The sequence below is a fragment of the Dama dama genome, chromosome 23 (assembly GCF_033118175.1).
Source record: "Dama dama isolate Ldn47 chromosome 23, ASM3311817v1, whole genome shotgun sequence".
NCBI lineage: Eukaryota > Metazoa > Chordata > Mammalia > Artiodactyla > Cervidae > Dama > Dama dama.
Window position 1 is genome coordinate 34,388,201 of NC_083703.1, and position 19,286 is coordinate 34,407,486.

Genomic DNA, 19,286 nt, shown 5'->3' on the forward strand with positions numbered 1-19,286 from the left:
ATATAGCTGACTGTGTCAGTGGAATGCCCAGGCTAGGTTTGTTGGACTTATGAACAAACTGGACTTAGGAATGTGCTCTCAGAATAGAACTTGTTTGCGTGTAGGGGACTGACAGCCTCTTATGAGCAGATCTTCACTGTCCCAAGCGCAGGGTAGAGACAGGTGACATCTACAAAGTAGGGTCTGACTAACGCGGAGGGATGAGACGGTAGTTTAACAGTTGTTTCCAGATGTTCCAGACCATCAAGTTAATGCAAGCAATAAACCTCCTTGGTGGTTTTAGGGAATACTCAACAAGAATGGCTTTGCATTCAAGGGGACGTCCTGTCTTTGAACCGATGCCAAGCAACCTGGCAATGAAACGAAGATGCGTGATCACTGCCATGAAGAAACCTCTCACGCGTTGTAGCCCTGAAAACACGCACTGTGCAACAAAGGATCTGAAATCCTGGATCTGGTTCAGTGAGTAGCTCAGGGATGCAGAGAATTTGAAAAAGTCATTGTGCTTGGACCCTCTGCACATCAAGACATGTGGAGTCTGGCTGCCTCACTGGGAATCCAGGTCTTCTAAAACACGGTCCCAACTTAATTTTCTTCTGAGAGGCTGCTAATATTAGATCTCTGGAAGGCCTCACCACTGGTGGTATCCACCTCCACCCTCCAAAGAAGGTGAATATATAGCATTACTAAAAACTATAACACAAGGGTAAGGAAATCCAATTCTGTTCCAGTTTTCCCCATAATGTCTTTTTGATGCTGTTTTGAAATATCAAATGAGAAATGCTTAAACAAAAATGGTTGGCATCCTGGCTGTATCGATGGCCTAGGTATGTGTGTAGTGTGATGGAAGGTAAGCAAGCATGTCTGCTGTCCCCACCAGGACCCCGCATTCACTGTTAGCCAGATCCTACCCCGAGCTCAGGACCTTGAAGGCTCTTGAGCTTCCTTTGCACCACGCATCTTTCTCTCTCTTTCCCTTCATAATTCTTACTTTTCATCTAAGACTCCCGTTCAACTTCAACTCACAGACCAGCAGCACCACCAACCTGTCCCCCAACCAAGGAGGCTTCCATTGGTTATTCATACACAAAGAAAGCTCCCCCGCCTCTGATCTCCCGTGGAAAGTGTTGTCTGCATCACTTAATAATATACTACTTGTGACACGTTCCACATTCTTGCTTCAAGCTTATAATTAACTTTTCAAGTGTTCTTGTATTGTTTATCTAATGAACCTATGAGTGTTTGAGGGCAGGACTCAGGTTTTCATTTCCGTCTGGTGCTGTAAGGAATAGAAACCACCTTCACATTTCAAAGATGCTTCTTCCCTGGGTCAGTCCTTCCTAACATGAGGAGGAAAGAGACTCACTTTAGAAGTGGAAATTCTCTGAAACACTGAGAATACATTTCATTTAGGAAACATTGAACTAAAGGTTGGTGATCATGTGGTACCCATGGTGTGATACATTGAAACGCACCATCAAGCACTGGTTAATGTGAAAGGAAAAATAAAACCTTACATATTGTAGAAATGCTTAGATCCTCAATAATATCTCTCTACTTTTCCTTCTACCACGTGCCTGCTCCCCACCAAACCCTTCCACTATAATCCATGTTTGAGAGTTATCAAAATAATGAAATAGCTCACCTGTTACCACCTCAATTCCAATTATTTCTTTTTATTTATTTATTTGTTTATGGCTTCGTCAGTTCTTAGTTGTGTCATGAGGGATCTTTTATGTTCCTGCGTGCAGGCTTCTCTCTAGTTATGGCTCTTGGGCTTAGTAGCCCCACGGCATGTGGAGTCTCAGTTAGCTAACTAGGGATCAGACCCATAGCCCCTGCATTGGAAGGCGGATTCTTAACCACTGCACCAGCAGAGAGAAGTCCCTCAGCTCCAGTTATTTCATGCAGTGGGTCAGCCTCACTTCCCAGGGTACTAGGAGAGCAGGCAGAGGCCAGCTGCATTTGTATGGGGTGAGAGGAAGGTTGGAAAAGACTAGAGCTTTAGATCCTTAGTACCTTTAGATCCGGGTACGACTTCTACAGATCAAGTTTCTCTGTGTTAGAGCAAGAAGAACCAAGAGGAATAGCCTCGAGAGAAGTGTGCGATTCAAGGCAAGATGGTTGCTGATGCCAGGTCTACAGAGCAGCAGCACAAAGATGAGCAAGTGCACGTGGTTTGCAGTGCTCCTGGGGGAAAAGGGAGCTCGAGTGCACTGTGGGTTTGGTGCAAAGCAGGAGGTGAGAAAATGTAACTGGCAAGAGTAGAGGGGAAGGGGACAGAAGCTTGAGGAGCCTTTTGTCTATTTAGTTTGGGAATAGGGAGACGAGCACCCTCATAACTAAAATGACCGAAGATTCAAGTGATGCAAATGGTAAAACAAGGATGGCCAGGGTGGTGACTGTGTTGAGAAGGAGTTAGCCAGAGGCAGGGGAGGGGGACCTTTCCTTTTGAGAAGAAGGTCAATATTGATGTTATAATGTATCATATAAGAGGCCTTTGGTTGTAAGTGAGAAAAGCCAAAATTTTATTTTAAAAAGTTTTAATTTCATATTAGAGTATAATTGATGTACAGTGTTGTTAATTTCAAGTGTACAGCCAGGTGATTTAGTTATATATATATATATATATATTCTTTTTCGGAGTCTTTTCCATATAGCTTATTACAGAATATCGAGTAGAATTCCCTGTGCTGTATAGTAGGTCCTTGTTGACTATGATTATTTTATATATTGTAGTGTGTATCAGAGGATGAGATGGTTGGATGCCATCACCAGTTCAATGGACATGAACTTGGGCAAAGTCTGGGAGATGGTGAGGAATAGGGAAGCCTGGTGTGCTGCAGCCCACAGGGTCGAGAAAAGTAGGTCACGACTTAGCGACTGAACAACAGCAGTGTGTATATGTCGGTCCCAACCTCCTAACTTACACCCCTCCCCCAGCCTTTCCCCTTTGGGAACCATAAATGTGTTTTCTTACTCTCTGAGTCTGTTTAAGAGAAACCAATTTGAATCATTTAAGTTTTTTAAAAAAAAAGAAAAGAAGCATGGCTGAGCCTCAGGAGCTTCCGGAATGTTCCAGACTCTCCCTCCATAGCTGTCGGGTCCCCTCTGCATCCCCCTCCATAGCTGTCTGGTCTGCTCTGCTTCCCCCTCCTCTCAGCCGCTGCAGGTCCTCAGCGTCTTCAGTGTTGGGGGGGAAAACGGGACTGAGGCTGCAGCCAAAGGAGCGGGACTGTACTGACTTTCTTGGCCCCAAACCCAAAATTCTAGGGAAAGTTTCTCCCTGGTCCATCTTGAATCTGTAGGAGCCAAACTGGGCTCAACAGATTGTGTGAGGCTATGCGGAGGCAGCTGTAGGTGAGCACCTGCCCCACTGAAGAGGGGTGTCTTGGCATCTGTGTTAGTTCAGAGGTGGAGGGGAGTTTAGGAAGTCTCTGACAGGGTCACATCTCAGGTTTGTTTTGTCTTTGTTTTTTGTTCTCAGGGAAGTTAGAGCCTCTGCCAAGAATATGGGAGGGAGGTGGATGGAGGTTTGGACTGCAGAAGGTTTGGCATGCTAAAGTATGAACTTAACAAGTCCGTGGGACAACAGAGCAATGTGGAGAGGCAGTCAAGGGTAGTAAGTGTAAGTATGTGATGGGGTCAGCCCAGATTTATTCACCAGATGAATATTACTGATGACAGTCTATTATCTCTTAACCCTGGACCTGGCACCAGTAAAAATAGACAGTTGGGCTGATCTAGCACTGGAGAGAGGAAATACAGCTGCTTCAGGTAGAGGGGGCACAGGAGCCTGGGGCGGGGGCAGAGGGCTGAGGTCGGTGGAGATGGGTCCACAGAAGGGGACACAGGGACCTCATCAGGGAGAAGCTGACACTGTCCTGTCTGAGTGGTATCCTGTTCATGGCCCTTCCCAGCATAGATGACCTCAGGTTAGGTGAATCCAGTCTGTTTTGGTCAGGAATGTGTGTGATATGGACTGTACCCTGTGAAGCTCCTCTGTCCTTGAGATTTTCCCAGGCAAGAATACTGGAGTGGGTAGCCAGTTCCTTCTCCAGGGGATCTTCCCGACCGAGGGATCAAACCCATGTCTCTTGTGTCTCCTGCATTAGCAGGTAGAATCTTTAACACTGTGCCATCTGGGAAAGCCATACTCAGGAAAGTCCCAAGTGATTATCCATGGCACTTCTTTTCATTACTGACAGGTCCCTATGATGCTAGATCATGTGGTCAGCCTTTACTCAGCCTTGCAGGGATGTCACTTCTTTGTGGGTTGTCATTCCTAATGATCTGTAAAGGCTAAGTCCTGGTTCTCAACCTGTGTCTCTCCTGTTGGTCCCACCTAGGGAAATGGAGACTTCTGCAAGTCTCCAGTGCCTGCAGTTATGAGGTCCAAAGAGAATGGATCAGAGAAGGAAACACAGCTACTCTGGCCTCTCTAGCTGCTCACAGGAGGGAGACACCCCATCAGCAGAGACGAGAGGGAATGGCTCCCTTCCTTGTTGGCAACAGGCTTGGAAGTACCACCATGCTTCCCCCAGGCCACCTGATACACCTGGGGCACCTCAGGGCAGGAAAGCCCAGAAACCAGGCACAGTTTCTGACTGCCCACTTCAACTCTGGTTGGCACGAAAAGGACAAGGGCTGTGCAGGAATTGTCTCTGTGCCACAGTAGAAACTGAAGTAGATTCTCAGTACAAACTCACGTGACTGAATGGCTGTCGTCTCCAGAACAGACTGGAGTTCTCCTATCCCAGAGGTGCTTCTGTTGGTGGCCTTGAACTTGGTTTGCAGACAGAAACTGCACTGGTACACCACAGGAGATGAGGCAACTGAGGATGGAGGTCGGGGGGAGACTGGCAGGAGCTGGGGCAGGATTTTTTTCCTGACCCCAGCTGGTGATCAGCTTATACCCTAAAGCAGAAGGATTAATAACCAGGGTAATTTTATCCCTGTTAGAATGTAACTACAGATGTGGGCTTACTGGCTGAAACAGCTAATCCTTTCTACATTTGGCTCACTCATGAAATACGATGCCTGGGGTTGTCTAAAGCACTGTTTGCACACGGGCCTGCGCTGGGCGCGGCTTTTCTCTCTGGGCTGAGTGGGCAGCTGTGGGGTGGGGTGGGGAGGCATCTGTGCTCTGGCCTCTTGGGCAAGCTGCCTTCTCACTGGGCCGGTGATGGAGGCGAAGGCCCGAGGCCTGTGTGTCTGTGGACTTGAAGGGTGCAGTTGAAGGAAAACGCCAGGTGTTGGAGTGGCTGGGTGCAGAGAGAGCCTGGAGAGGAGGAGAAAAAAAAAACCTCTTGGGAAAAAAGTCTAAGGTTCATTTCGACCTCAAGTCCCTGAGACTCGAGGGATAGGGAGGCAGCAGGAGGGGGAGGGAAGGGGGAGCCCCAGGTCGAGCCAGCAGGCACCCAGGGATTTACAGCGAGGTGATAGTTGGAGGCTGAAAAGAGAGGAGACACAATTATTAATAATCAAAGAGCTGCTGCTGCTGGAGCAGAGATGAAAGGCTTTCCAAGCCAGTCGGTGATGATGCGCCTGGAGCTCTCCCCTGGGCAGCCACCTGCGGTGAGTAACAGGAGACACTGTTCCTCTGGACTCTGAGGTCCGTGAGTCCAGAGTCGGTGCTGCCAGAGGAGGGGCGGTCCCCGGGAGCCCTGCAGAGGTGGTGGTGGGGAGTGGGCGTGGCCTGAGACAGAGGGCGGGGCCCCAGTAAGCGGCGCAAGAGACCACCGCCTCCCCGCCTCCCCGCCTCCCAGCCTCCTGGTGGGCGTGGCCACGGCGTCTCCCGGCCAGGTCTCCCCGGGACCCCAGGCAACTCCGCCCTTGTCCCCAGCCACTCTAGGCCCTGTGACCCCGCCACCCACCAGTGCAAGCGCTCCGGTCGCTTACCCCTTTCTTCCCACCTCTCACCCCTCCCAAATTTTCAGTCTGGGCTGCAGGAACCTGAGAGGTTAAACCTTCATTCCTGAGCGCCGCCTTCCAGAAACTTCTACAGACGCCCCACGGTTCCTGGAAGACGTTGAGAGGAAAGCAAAGCGTCCGGCGGCCCCACCCGAACGTTCCAGAAACAGAGATGGCGTTTGCCCCAGACCCCGAGGGGGGTTGGGAAGGGCAAAGTAGCCAAGGGGCTTGTAAGAACACCTTCCTCCCCTGTCCCTTTACCTGGGGCCTTCATTGATGTCCCAGCCCCTCCTCCCAAGCCCCCGCCCCTAGAGCCTACAACCCTCTCCACCGCGGGGTGGGGGAAGGATTCTGCCTCTGGGGCGGGGTCCCAGGGTTGGGAAGCTCGCATCGCCATGGCTACGAGCTCTTTCCCTGGAAATAACGAACTCTCAAAAGTGCGGCAAATTGGAGAGGGACCTGCTGAGTGCCAGCTGCGGTTCCAGGGAGGCGGGGTAATGGGGCGGTCTGCAGGGAGTGGAGAGGTGGGGACCGCGACCGAGCTTGACAGGGGACCCCAAGCCTGGATTCAGGGCTGCATGCATTCCCTGGAAGTCAGATGGGGCCACACACGCAGGACACGTGATGTGATGCGCTGCTTTCCGCTGGCCTTCGGGTCCGGGTCCGCTGACTCACTTAGAAGGGCCGCCGCCCAGTGACAGCACAGGCTGAGGGGGGCGCTTCCGTTCAATGGGTCTGTCTCAGTTTCCTAGCAGGTGAGACCAACAGCTCTTGTGGGAGGACAGGCAGGTTGGCTGTGGAATTCAGTTCTACCTGTCTGAGGCCATTGACATCTTTTACAGCTGCTTTTAAAAGTATTTAAAGCTCTATCAGCCATTTAAAAAGTTTATATGTTTTTTCAGTTCAGAAACGTGTAAAGAAGGAATCAGGGAAAGATTTATTATACAGTTTGTATTCTCCCCAAATCAAGATCTGAAACGAGTTTGGGTGTGAATAGATTTTTTCTAGAGGCTGTCAAGGAAGCGGGCTTCCCTGGTGGCTCTGAGGGTAAAGAAACTGCCTGCAATGTGGGAGACCTGGGTTCGATCCCTGGGTTGGGAAGATACCCTAGAGGAGGGCATGGCAACCCACTCTAGTATTCTTGCCTGGAGAATCCCCATGGACAAAGGAGCCTGGTGGGTTACAGTCCTTGGGGTTGCAAAGAGTCAGACACGACTGAGTGACTAAGCACATATATCCAGGAAGCACTCTGAAGGGGTAGCAGTCAGGTGCACTAGTGAATGGGTTACTCCTGTGGGCTGTGGGGCTGATCCCCTTGGGGATCCTCTGGGAGACCACCCAGGACCAACCTCAGAATTGACCCCCTTTTGTTTCTGCAAGGCATCAGCTCTCCAGATTGGCTGATTTCCACCCCCCCAGCCCCCGCCCTGTTGTTACGTGGAAAATGTCCACAGGTAAATTCTGAGAAAGACCACAGGTAAAGACCACAGGTAAATTCTGAGAAAGACCGCTCTGTAGCCAGAGCACCCACAGCGTCAGTGACGAATGAATAATTGCTCCTTACTCTGAACCCAAGCCAAGGCATGAGGTTAATCCAGGACACAATTGCAAAATGGGTTAAGATTTCATCAGCCCCTTCCCCTTCCCTTTAAGTTCCCTAAACCATCTCTTGGTGCCAGCTCCATGCTGCCCCCGGCTTCCAAGGTATCTGATTCTCCAAAACACATGAAAGAGGTCTCATTAGATTCAGAGACAAAATACGCTAGTTACTTTTCCAAACATGTTTATATTTTAAGACAGGGGAGAATAGCTCTTCACTGAAGGAATTGATGATAACTTTGGCATTTCAGGCACGGTGGCAGCTAACGGCTTTCCTGGCGGGACACCCAGCCCTGGGGCTGGTCCAGCACAGGAATTCTGCTCGTCCTCTCCTGAACTGTGGCAGGTGAGAGGAGGCAGGGAGGTGGAAGTGGAGGAGGCAGGGAGGGAAGAGTCCAGAGCCTTGCTTTGCTAGTATGGATGACACTGGCCTGTGGATTTTAGAAACTGACACCAGAAAGAGGAAATTGGGGGTCGGGGGTGGGGTGGGGAGGGAATCAGGTGCTAGAGGGGTCCACATCAAAAACAAAAATCTTAAAAAAAAAAAAAAAAGATTGAGCATTTTGTCTGCCCTCCTTCCTCTCTGACTCCTCCTCCTCGGTGTCCTTTAGGGATCCTGCTTTCTTCTGCTAGTCCCCTCCAGGCTGGTGCTACCTAGAGTTCAGTTCTGGACCTGTTTTCTTCCCCAGCTGCACATACTGTGCGGCCAGCATGCCTTCATGGCTTCTGCTGCCTTTGCAGCACACAGATGCTGGCCCAGCTTGTCGGAGGGGAGCTTGGGTCTTGACTGTCCAGAAGTTGACAGCATTCAGGGTAGTGGGAGGAATCTTGGGGCAGACATGTACTCCCTTTGGTGTGTGTTCTCTTGTTGTCATGTTTGAAAGCTAGTGTGCCTAGTTGAGTTGTGAGCTGTGAGAACAAGGGCTTGGCTTTGATTCGCTGATCAGACATGTGCGGTGACCAGCAGACACTGGTGAAGCTGCCCTCCGTAGGTGTTTCTCCACTAGCACTGTTGTGGGGACCTAGGAGAGTGGGCTTCTCTGATAGCTCAGTTGGTAAAGAATCCGCCTGTAATGCAGGAGACCCCGGATTGATTCCTGGGTCAGGAAGCTCCCCTGGAGAAGGGATAGGCTACCCACTCCAGTATTTTGGGTCTTCCCTTGTGGCTTAGCTGGTAAAGAATCTGCCTGCGATGCGGGAGACCTGAGTTTGATCCCTGGGTTGGGAAGATCCCCTGGAGAAGGGAAAGGCTACCCACTCCAGTGTTCTGGCCTGGAGAGTTCCATGGACTTTATAGTCCATGGGGTTGCAAAAAGTCAGACACGACTGAGCAACTTTCATTTTCAGGAGGATGGGGGCCAGAACCTTTCTGTGAAGCATCTTTGTTTCTACTGACACAGGGAGCCCCCCACCCACTTCTGTCCCTCCACAACCATTCACAATTCCTCAGAACCTTCTACTCACCAAATCCAGTAGATTTCCAGTTCTTATACTCCCTCCTCTCTTTGCAGCATCTGGCGCTATTCTCCGCCTCCACCATCTTGAAACCATCCTTCACTGGCCTCCCTAACATCACATCCTTGTCCCATCCTTGCATCCAATGCACTGTTTTCTTTCATCTCCTAAACATAGTTCTTCCCTAAGACTCCATCCTCTGGAGCCGTGTGAGGTAGTGGAAAGAATGCATGTTTGGGAGCCAGAGTGGCTGTTGGATCGTGGACTGTGTCATTTATTAGCTGGGTGACCTCTCTGAGCCTCCATTTGCTCAACTGTAAAATGCAGATTAATCAGGAGGGCTGAAGATATGGCGAGTAAAGGGCCTGACACAAAGTCATGGCTAAACGCAGGGCAGTTGTGGGTGTTCTTGTGTGACTCTGCCAAGCATTACACAAGCCCCTGTTGACTCACCCAGCGCTCACCTCTGGGCTGGGGGAGCCAGCACTCTTTCCCCATTCCTGAATCCTCTCCCACATCTGGTCCTGCATGCCACATATGTGTAAGTGTTTCCACTTTTGATGTCCTGCCATGACCCAGGCACTGGCCTGCAGAAACCTACCTTGTCATCCTTCTTTCTCCAAAACTCTTCCTGCCAGGATTTCCCTGATTCAGCCATCCACACGCTGCTATTTCCCAGACTCTTCGGATAAAAAAACTTGGGAGTGTCTTTTCATTCAGTCATCTCTTTCGCTTTTCATATCCGGAAATCACTATGATTATTGGTCCAGGGACTTCACATGCATTTCTGACTTCATCTCAACAGAACTTTGAAGCCAGCTATTATAGAAACGTGGCCTGGAGATGCAAAATCATCTGCCAGGAGAGTGAATAGTAGAGCAGGACTTGTACTCAAAGTGTAGCTTATCCCATTTCTTGGAAATTCCCTCCCTGGAATGATGGGAAGTCAGACCGGTCCTACATCCCACTAACTGAAAATGTTGGGGGTCTTTGCATCTTAAGAACAAACTGATGAACCTTTCCCAGTGTCTGTCTGCAGCTGTCAGCTTTCTCCTGTCTCCCCCTGGTACATACCCACCAGTCTGCCTTACTCTCTGCTCTGAGTTTCTTAGTCACTGCCCGCTAACATCCACCTCCCTGGAGTGGGCCCCCCATGTTATTGGGGCCCCAAGACACTTTGTGGTCCTCACCATACCTGAGGCCTGTTTAACCTCTTCACAACCCGTCTACCAACATGTTTTTCTTTAGCTTCCCTCCTGGATTTCTTCCCACCTCTCTGGCAATCCTGCCCTAGTGGCCTTGGCCAGCCCATCACTTGGATGCTGCAAACCCCCATATTTTGTTTCCAGGCCATGTTCCCTTTGTAAACCCCTTGTTCACCCCAGTGGGCTCATTTCCTTTTGGAGTTTCAAGGTTCTCGTATGCACCCACCCAGAAATACCCATTTCCCCTGTTTCAGTCTCTCAGTCCCTCTCAGTCTGTATCAGGTGCTGACTTTGATGGAAGAGATTCACTTTTCTAAAAGTCTTGAGTTTGGTTCTCAGCTTGGTCTACCTTTTGGCTCCAGGAAATATTTTTGTTTATTCAAAATTGCCAAGGAAGCCTCTGTCTCTCACAGTTTGCTTAGGGTTAGTAACCAACTGCCCCGAGCCTGTCATTTTCTCTCTTCTGTGCCTCAAATGATGGTCAGTGATGGCTGCCGACACCACCATCCTTTAATTACTGTTTGCTCTGTACCTCTCATGTGCCGGAGATATTGCCAAAAAGTATTCCCTTTTGGCTCACCACTGGTGAGGGTCTCAGTAATTACACTGCTGCATCAGGCCAAGGTTTTTCCATACTCCCACTGTGAGGAGAGGAAGCTGAGGTTAGATGCTTTTGGAGATTAGGACCTTCAAAAGTAGCCATGTATACAGGAGAATTTAGAAACACATGCATATACAGTGAAGATGCATGCTCAGATAAATTCTGAAAAGAGGCATTCACTTAGGGCTTATCCCTAGGCTCAGAGAAAGCCTAGATAAGTGGTGAGGTGTCCCTAGGGCAGAGCCAATCTGCAAAGACTAGGAAAGCTGGCTGTTCTCTCATTTTGGAGTTGTCTTTTGGCATATTTGTTTGTTTGTTTTGTATCTGTTTCAGCTCTTGGCATTTCAGGAAATCTCTGCCAAAACACTAATTGAACACAAGCTAAAGAAATAGAATATTCACAGTGATTAAGCATGACAAGGCATATAATCTTTGCAAAAATATTTTGGAACAGTCTCAAACAAATGTACTGTTGTAGCCTTTAACAGCATCAAAGAAAGAGAGGGAGGGGTGAGAGAGAGAAAGAAGGAGAAAGGACAGAGAAGACTAGCAAACCTTGAGGAAGGAGGAAGAAGTAGAATCTGATTTCCAGAGTTACTACATTATAATAGCCAAATGCACAATTTTCAATAACAACAACAAAATTGCAAGGCATAGAAAGAGTCAGGAACAGATGGCCCATTCAGAGGAACAAAGTTAATTGACAGAAGCTGTCCCTGAAGAAAGTCAGATATCAAAATCATTAGACAAAGACTTTAAAGTAAATCTCTCAAGTATTTTCAAAGAGCTAGGGAAGGATAAAGAACAAAATGAAATTAGGAAATCAATGTGTGAACAAAATGAGAATATTAACAGAAATTATAAAAAGGAAGTTTTGAGCTGATAAGTACAATAATTTATATAAAAATTCACTAGAGGGGGTTCAGCAACAAATTAGAACAAGAAGAGAAAGAAAATCAGTGAACTTGTAGATAGAACTATTAAAAGTACAGACTCTGAGAAGCAGGGAAAAGGAATGAATAAAAATGAACAGACCACAGGGATTTGTGGAATGCCATTAAGTGGAACAACTTATACCTTATGGGCATTTCAGAAGAGACAGAACGAGACAGAATGATTATATGGAGCAATGGTGGCTGAAAACTTCTCAAATTTGGGGAAGGACATGATTCAAGAAGCTCCATAAACTCCAAGTAGGATGAACTCAGAGAGATCCATACTGAGACATATATGTAATCAAGCTGTCAACAGTCAAAGACACAGAATCTTAAAAATAGCAAGAGAAAAGTACCTCAGCATGTACAAGGGATCCTCAGTAGATTATTAGCTGAATTATTATCAGAAGTCATGGAGGCCAGTGGGCAGTGATTTAATTTAAAATGCTGAAAGAAAAACTGTCAACCAAGAATTCTATATCTTGCTAAACTGTGCTTCAGAAATGAGGGAGAAATTAAGACTTTCTCTGATAAACAAAAAGCTAGAGGAGTTCATTACCATTTGACCTACTCTACCAGAAATTCTAAAGGGAGTCCTTCAAGTTGAAATGAAAGGACTTTAGATAGTAATGCAAAGTGATGTGTGTGCATGTGCTAACTTCAGTTGTATCCTTTGTAACCCTATAGATTGTAGGCCACCAGGCTCCTCTGTCTGTGGCGATGCTCCAGGCAAGAATACTGGAGTGGGTTGCCATGCCCTCCTCCAGGGGATCTTCCTGACCCAGAGAGAAAACCAGCATCTCTTGCGTCTCCTGCATTGGCAGGTAGGTTCTTTACCACTAGTGCCACCTGGGAAGCCTGCAGAAAAAGGTAAATATATGGGCAAACACAAAGTCCATTATTATTGAAATTTTGATTTGTAGCTCCTTGTTAAATTTTCTATAGTATTCAGTAGACAAACACATAAAATACTTATAAATCTGTCACTGGGGACACAATGTGTAATAATAAAATTAATAATCAGTTTCAGAGCTAATCTGATCAGATGTCCACTGAGCCAGGAAAGAAAGCAATCAGGTTACATGGCACCCAGGGCTCTATTATTGTGAGCTGAGTCTGTTAAAGAGAAGTATGGGATGTACTCTTCTTTGATTTCCTAATCCCAGACAAACTTCCCATAGCAGTGGCTGCTGGTGTCACCTGTTAGAAACCATGCACACTTCTCCCTGATCGACAATTCACTCCTGTGTTCATTTGTTTGTTTACTCATTTGTTCCCTCGTTGCTGTCATACAGTTAGAATAAAACTTGAAGTCCTCATCATGGCTTTCCAGGTTCCTGGCAGCTTCTCCAGCCTCATTTCTTACCACTCCCCCCTCAGTCTGATTTCTGTCTAATCATCACACACATCAAACATCCTTGAGTTTCGGGGTCTTTGCACTTGTTTGGAGGACTTACCTGCTCCACACATTTCTCATGTTCCAGCAGGCTAACCTGGGCTTGCTTTCCTGGTAACCTAGCAAGTTTCTGAGAGACAGAGAGGACCAAGGCCACCAAAGGCCTAGGTTGGGAACTGGCACTTGGTCACAGCTTTCACATCTTATGGGCCAGAGCAGGTCACAGAGAAATGGGGATGGGGAAAATGCCAAAGGCTGTATGGTGGAGAGACTTAAGAGTGGCTGCTTTAACCCCTGCCTTCTGTTGTCCATAACCTCGTATAATCCCTCCTTGAGGGTGAGCTGGACCTGTGCTTCTATCTGTATGATAGACTATGATAAAGGTAATGGAACATCACTGTTATGATTAGATTACATTACATAAGACTCTCTTAGCAAATGGGGTACTAGAGACCCTCCTTATGAGCTCAATGAAAGATGAAGCCATGTTGGAGAAGATTGTATGTCAAGGAACTGTGAAAAAAACTCTAGGACACTGGGGTGTCCCCAGCCAGCATGGAGCTGGGCCTTCAGTATAGCCACAGGAAATGAACTCTGCTGAGAACCTGAATGAACCTGGAAACAGATTTTTCCCCAGCCGAGCCTCCAGATGATGATGCAGCCTTGTGATATCCCAAGCAGAAAACTCAGTCGAGACTCCTAGATATGGAAAGTCTGAGATAATAAATGCAATAAAACAATACTAAATATTGTTTTAAGCCATTAAGTTTGGAGTAATTTGTCATGAAACATGGAAAATGAATGAAGTCTGGGTTCAGCTGATAAACAGTAGCTGAGTGTCCTTAGAGGAGTCTAATGGTTCTTTCTGACTTTACTTGGGAACCCAGGAGCCCTGAACAGATGGGTTGTGATGGACCATGTTTGCCTGGTATTGGATTTCTCATGTGAACTGACCTACCTAAAATTCTAGTGTGTGAGCACATAGAAAGACAGACTGTATTGATAGGTGGAGCCCAGGATGGCTGTTCCTTGTAGAGTGGGACATAGTACATACACACTCAGACCCAGTTTTTCAATGGAATCTCTAGGGGTGATGTTACTGGGATATAGTATTAATTCCATTAACTTGGGGCTATGAGAGGAAAAGAGACTTGTCTCAAATTAGTGATAAAAGCAAATATTAATAAAGTTTTTAAAATAAGTTCTATCTTGTCACTGTCAAGCAGTTAAAAGAAGATGCAGTGGTTAATGTATTCTTGTTAGATATGCTTTTATGATTAGGGAAGTAAACCTTGTAATTAGCATATTAATTGCTGATATTAAAGTGATAGCTTGAAGATTTTAGTTTGAAAAAGATTAACATTATCACAGTCTTCTTTATATTATCAATTCGTGTTTTGAGAGACAGAGATAGTGCAATGGTAAACAGCGCAGCCCCTGTTTAGAAGTCACAAACAACAAGTGAGCTGGATGCAAATGATCAAATTTTTACTCTGCTCAAATGACATATCTGAAGCACTCAGGTGACAGGAAAAGGAAGGTCATGATCGTGTTTGTCAGCTGAAGCCATGGGAACAGCACTTGTCCCACAGCTCCGCTGGGCTGCCTGCCCTGGTGGGATTTAATGTTTTGTCTTCCTCTATCTGGAAAGTCCTCAAAGAACAGTCAGCAGTTTACGTAGGATGTGGGATACTGGGGCAGCAAATGGCATTGGTTTATCAAATTTTTTGAAAGTTTGATGCAAAACCCACATCAGGAAATTGGTAATTGGAATTATGTGGTTGCATTACTTGATGACAGCATATTATTTGATAAAGAGCAGAGATATCACTTTGCTGACAAAGGTCAAAGCTGTGGTTTTTTTTCCAGTAGCCATGTACAGGTGTGAGAGTTGGACCATAAAGAAGGCTGAGCGCCAAAGAATTGATGCTTTTGAATTGTTGTGCTGGAGAAGACACTTGAGGGTCTCTTGGACAGCAAAGGAGATTAAACCAGTCAATCCTAAAAGAAATCAACCCTGAATATTCATTGGAAGGACTGATGCTGACGCTCCAGTATTTTGGTCACTTGATGTGAAGAGCTGACTCACTGGAAAAGACCCTGATGCTGGAAAAGATTGAAAGCAAAAGGAAAAGGGGCTGGCAGAGGATGAGATGGTTAGATATCATCAGTGACTCAATGGACATTAATTTGAGCAACTCTGGGATACAGTGAAGGACAGAGGAGCCTGGTATGCTACAGTCCATGGGGCTGCAAAAAGTTGGACATGACTTGGTGACTGAACAACAACATTACTTGGTGAAGACAGACAAGCATGTGGATTCTGGATTCTGGGCCTGTGTTTCCTCTCCCTTCTTCCACTGTCACTCCAGAAACTGCAGAGCTGATGGAAAGCACCCCAGAAGGCTGCTGTGGAGGAGAGAGCAATGCTTTTCCCTCCAAAGTCCAAGGCAGTACTTTCCCCTGGTGGAGGGTCCAGGCCTCAACCCCGGCAGCCAGAATGGCACCCCAGGGGCCTGACATGAAGGAGCAAAACCTTGGGTTTTGTAAAACTTGCCCCAGGACTGCCTTTCCTTCCAGGAAACTACTTCAGAGCTCATCGTGCTGAACTGCTGGTGAAATGCTTAGGTCTGCCCAGAGAAGAGAGGGAAAGGAGGCCAGAGAGGGTGTCAGTCCAACCTAGATGCCCCTGGGAGGCTGGCAGCCTGCTCAGCGCAAACCTGCCTCTCTTGCAGGCATCGCTGTGGCCCCCAGGCCTCTCTGTCATCGAGGTCCTGCAGCCAGGGCAGAGTTCAGCACCGCTCAGGGCTGGGTTCCAGTCCAGAAGTCAGCTCTGGCATCCCGGACCTGCTGTGCCCGCCTTGCAGTGTGACCCTCAGTTAGGCATCTGAGCAGCTCTGGGCTTCAGGTTTCTCTCCCACCTGTAGGACACATCCTGTTCTCGTGTGGCCCTGTGTGTGGCATCGCAGCAGACTCTCATAACCAAGAAGAAACCTAATTTTTCTGTGTCTTACATGAAGGAGATTTATTTGGTTGCATGTGAAAGACTCCAGATAACAGTAACTTGAACACAACCAAAGTTTCTTTCCTTTTGATGGCAAAGCCTGAAGGAAGGCCCTTGAGGGCAGTGTGAGGGCTCCAGGCCACCAGCTCAGCTGTCCAGAGGTTGTGGTTTTGAGCCTCAAGGTCCAAGGTGAGCTTCTGTTGTCTTGTCCATGTCCCCAGGGCAGGATGGAGGAAGAGGAGTAGGGGGGGCAATGGCGGGTGGGGGAAGGAGAGACATGACCCCCCCCCCCCCCCCTTAAGGGATCTTGCCTGAGAAACCACACTCATCCATTCATCACTCTCCACTGGTCAGCAGTCACCCGGCTACAGGAAGGCAGAGAAATGTGGTCTCAAACCCAAATATCAGCAGATCTATGGTTGTGAAAGAAAGAGTGAATGATTATTAAAGGGATGGCAATGAGCTTTTGACATTTATTTTTATTAACCATTCTATATTGATTTTTAAACTTGAAAATACTTGCTTACAACATATCAATCAGTGCAAAGATACATACACACACACACACACACACACACACACACACACACACACACATATACTTATGAGAGTATGTATATATTCTGCTTCTCCCCCCTGCTGCCCCCCCACCGCCCTATAAACTCTAGGACTTCTTGGTGGCTCAGATGGTAAAGAATCCACCTGCAATGTAGGAGACCCTGGTTCAATCCCTGGGTTGGGAAGATCCACTGGAGAAGGGAATGGCAACCCTGCCTCCTCTCTGGCAACCACAGAAGAGCCTGGTGGGCTACAGTTCATGGGATGGCAGAGTCAGACGGACTGAGCAACACTTAAGCTTTCACATAAACTCCAGGCCCCTGAAGTTGGATATATATTCTTTCATGTCTGTCTTGATTGACATGTAAAATATACAAATATACAAACATATAAAAACAAATATACAAATATATAAAATATACAAACCTTTCCCCACATTTATTATAGACAAGGGTGCCCACTCTCACCACTACTATTCAACATAGTGTTGGAAGTTTTGGCCACAGCAATCAGAGCAGAAAAAGAAGTAAAAGGAATCCAGATAGGAAAAGAAGAAGTGAAATTCTCGCTGTTTGCAGATGACATGATCCTCTACATAGAAAACCCTAAAGACTCTTCCAGAAAATTACTAGAGCTAATCAATGAATATAGTAAAGTTGCAGGTGGGATGCATGAGACAAGTGCTCGGGCCTGGTGCACTGGGAAGACCCAGAGGGATTGGGTGGAGAGGGAGGTGGGAGGGGGGATCGGGATGGGGAATACGTGTAACTCTATGGCTGATTCATATCAATGTATGACAAAACCCACTGAAATGTTGTGAAGTAATTAGCCTCCAACTAATAAAAAAAAAAAAAAACTGCCTGTAAAAAAAAAAAAATGAGAACTGCATTTTAGAGATAAAATATATTTTTCCAAATATGTAGTTTGCTTGTTTCCAATACATAACAATTTTATTTTAATCATTTTATTGGAAATTATATGTGGCTCTAACCTGTTCTTTATAATAACTGCATAATCGCTTATAGTATGGATTTCATAGTTGAATGCACTGTAATTTCTTCTGCCATTCCCTGATAGAATGTATAGATTATTTCCTTTTATTGTCACTGTAAATAGTGTTGCAAGAAACAAACTTGTACACTGTCCTCAGGTGTCTTTCTGTAAGATGTCTGGTGAGAGGGCCTGCAGTGAGTTCCTCTTGCTCACTTCCTGAAGACTCCTGATTTGCAGGTGGGTGCGGGGCAGGGAGGGGCTGGTCTCAGCCTTCAGCCCGCTTTCACAGACTGGGGACTGAACTACATAGCTCTAGCTTGTGAGTGACAGGATGGAGTCTTGAGCTCAGAAGTGACCCCCTCCTCGGCCCCCCCCCCCCCCCAAGTAAAAACCCTTGCTTCCCCTTCACTGCCAGGGGCCTCCGGCTCCTCTAAGGAGGGGGAGAGATGCGGGGACAGCAGGCTAATTCTTTAGCCACCTCAGCACTTTGCGGAGCATCCTGTTTTTGTGTTGGGGTGCCTTGGGGAGGATGGGTGACCTAACCTCAGGTCAGCTGGGCAGCCACACCCCCTCAAAGTCACTTCCTCAATTCCTGGAATCCCCACTGCCGAGGCTTCTGGCTCCTGGAAAGATGCAGTGCACCCCTCTCGAACCTGAGGATACACACAGTGTGCCCTTGACCCATGACATACACCGACCACAGCGGCCACCGAGAGAATGTGACCCCTTCACCTCCCCACCTGGCTGGAGGGAAGAGGGCAGTTTCTTCCATCTCTAGGAACTCTGTGCATCTTGTGTCTGCAAGCCAAGTCATTGCCATCACTGTCCATGGACAAATCAAAGTCGTTAGCTCTGAAAAACTCCAGTTCAAGAAAGAGCCTTCCTCACTCCACTCGGGCCTGTCAGCTCTACCTGATAACGTGAAGATTCCCAGTTCTTCTCAGCCTGGGCTTAGCAGTCAGCCTAGCCCAGAAACAGGACAGGAGCCAGCCCCACACTGATTCTGTTTTTTAGTCCCTAAGTCATGTCCGAGACTTTTGCAACTCCGTGGACTGCAGCCCACCGGGCTCCTCTGTGGATTTCCCGGGCAAGAAGACTGGAGTGGGTTGCCATTTCCTTCTCCAGGGGATCTTCCCAACCCAAGGATCGAACCCGTGTCTCTGGCATTGGCAGGCAGATTCTTTACCTCTGAGCCACCGAGGACGCCCAGCCCCACACTGCTTACCTTTTATCTGCAAGTGGCTTTCACAGTATAGGACATTTTGTTTTCATCAGCCTACCCTCTGTTACTCAGGGCCATATATTTAGCTGTTGCTTTTCTCACGTTTTGGGAAGTGCTGATTTTGTGCTTTTCAGAGTGAAGACAGAGGCCAGAAACATCTTGATTTTGCTTTTGCATCTTGTATGTTTGATTCAGCAGTTGGAAAGCTGTTGCACGTAAGGATGTTTCTGAGTTTGGAAAAGGGGAACAAGGCTCTGCAGGAGAGCCCTGGGTGGGGCAGGGTAAGGGGAGAGCCTGTCTTGCCCTTTTAAGTAGCGGGGTCGCGAGCCGACTGCAGGGCAGTGACTGTGTCCTCTTGCTTCCGAGTCCCCAGCACCTGTGTGAGGTCTGCCCTGGAAAGTGCTT

The 19,286-nt window shown here is 47.5% G+C and overlaps 1 long non-coding RNA gene across 2 annotated transcripts; it reads left to right on the forward strand.

Moving 5' to 3' along the window:
* Positions 1 to 7,658: 7,658 nt before the first annotated feature.
* On the forward strand, positions 7,659 to 17,954 carry LOC133044721 (uncharacterized). Of its 2 annotated transcripts, none has more exons than XR_009690040.1 (3): positions 7,659 to 7,858; positions 12,396 to 12,532; positions 14,974 to 17,954. It is a non-coding gene; the product is annotated as an uncharacterized LOC133044721 (long non-coding RNA). The 2 variants fall into 2 exon arrangements; XR_009690041.1 differs by having other exon boundaries at positions 14,977 to 17,954.
* Positions 17,955 to 19,286: the final 1,332 nt, after the last annotated feature.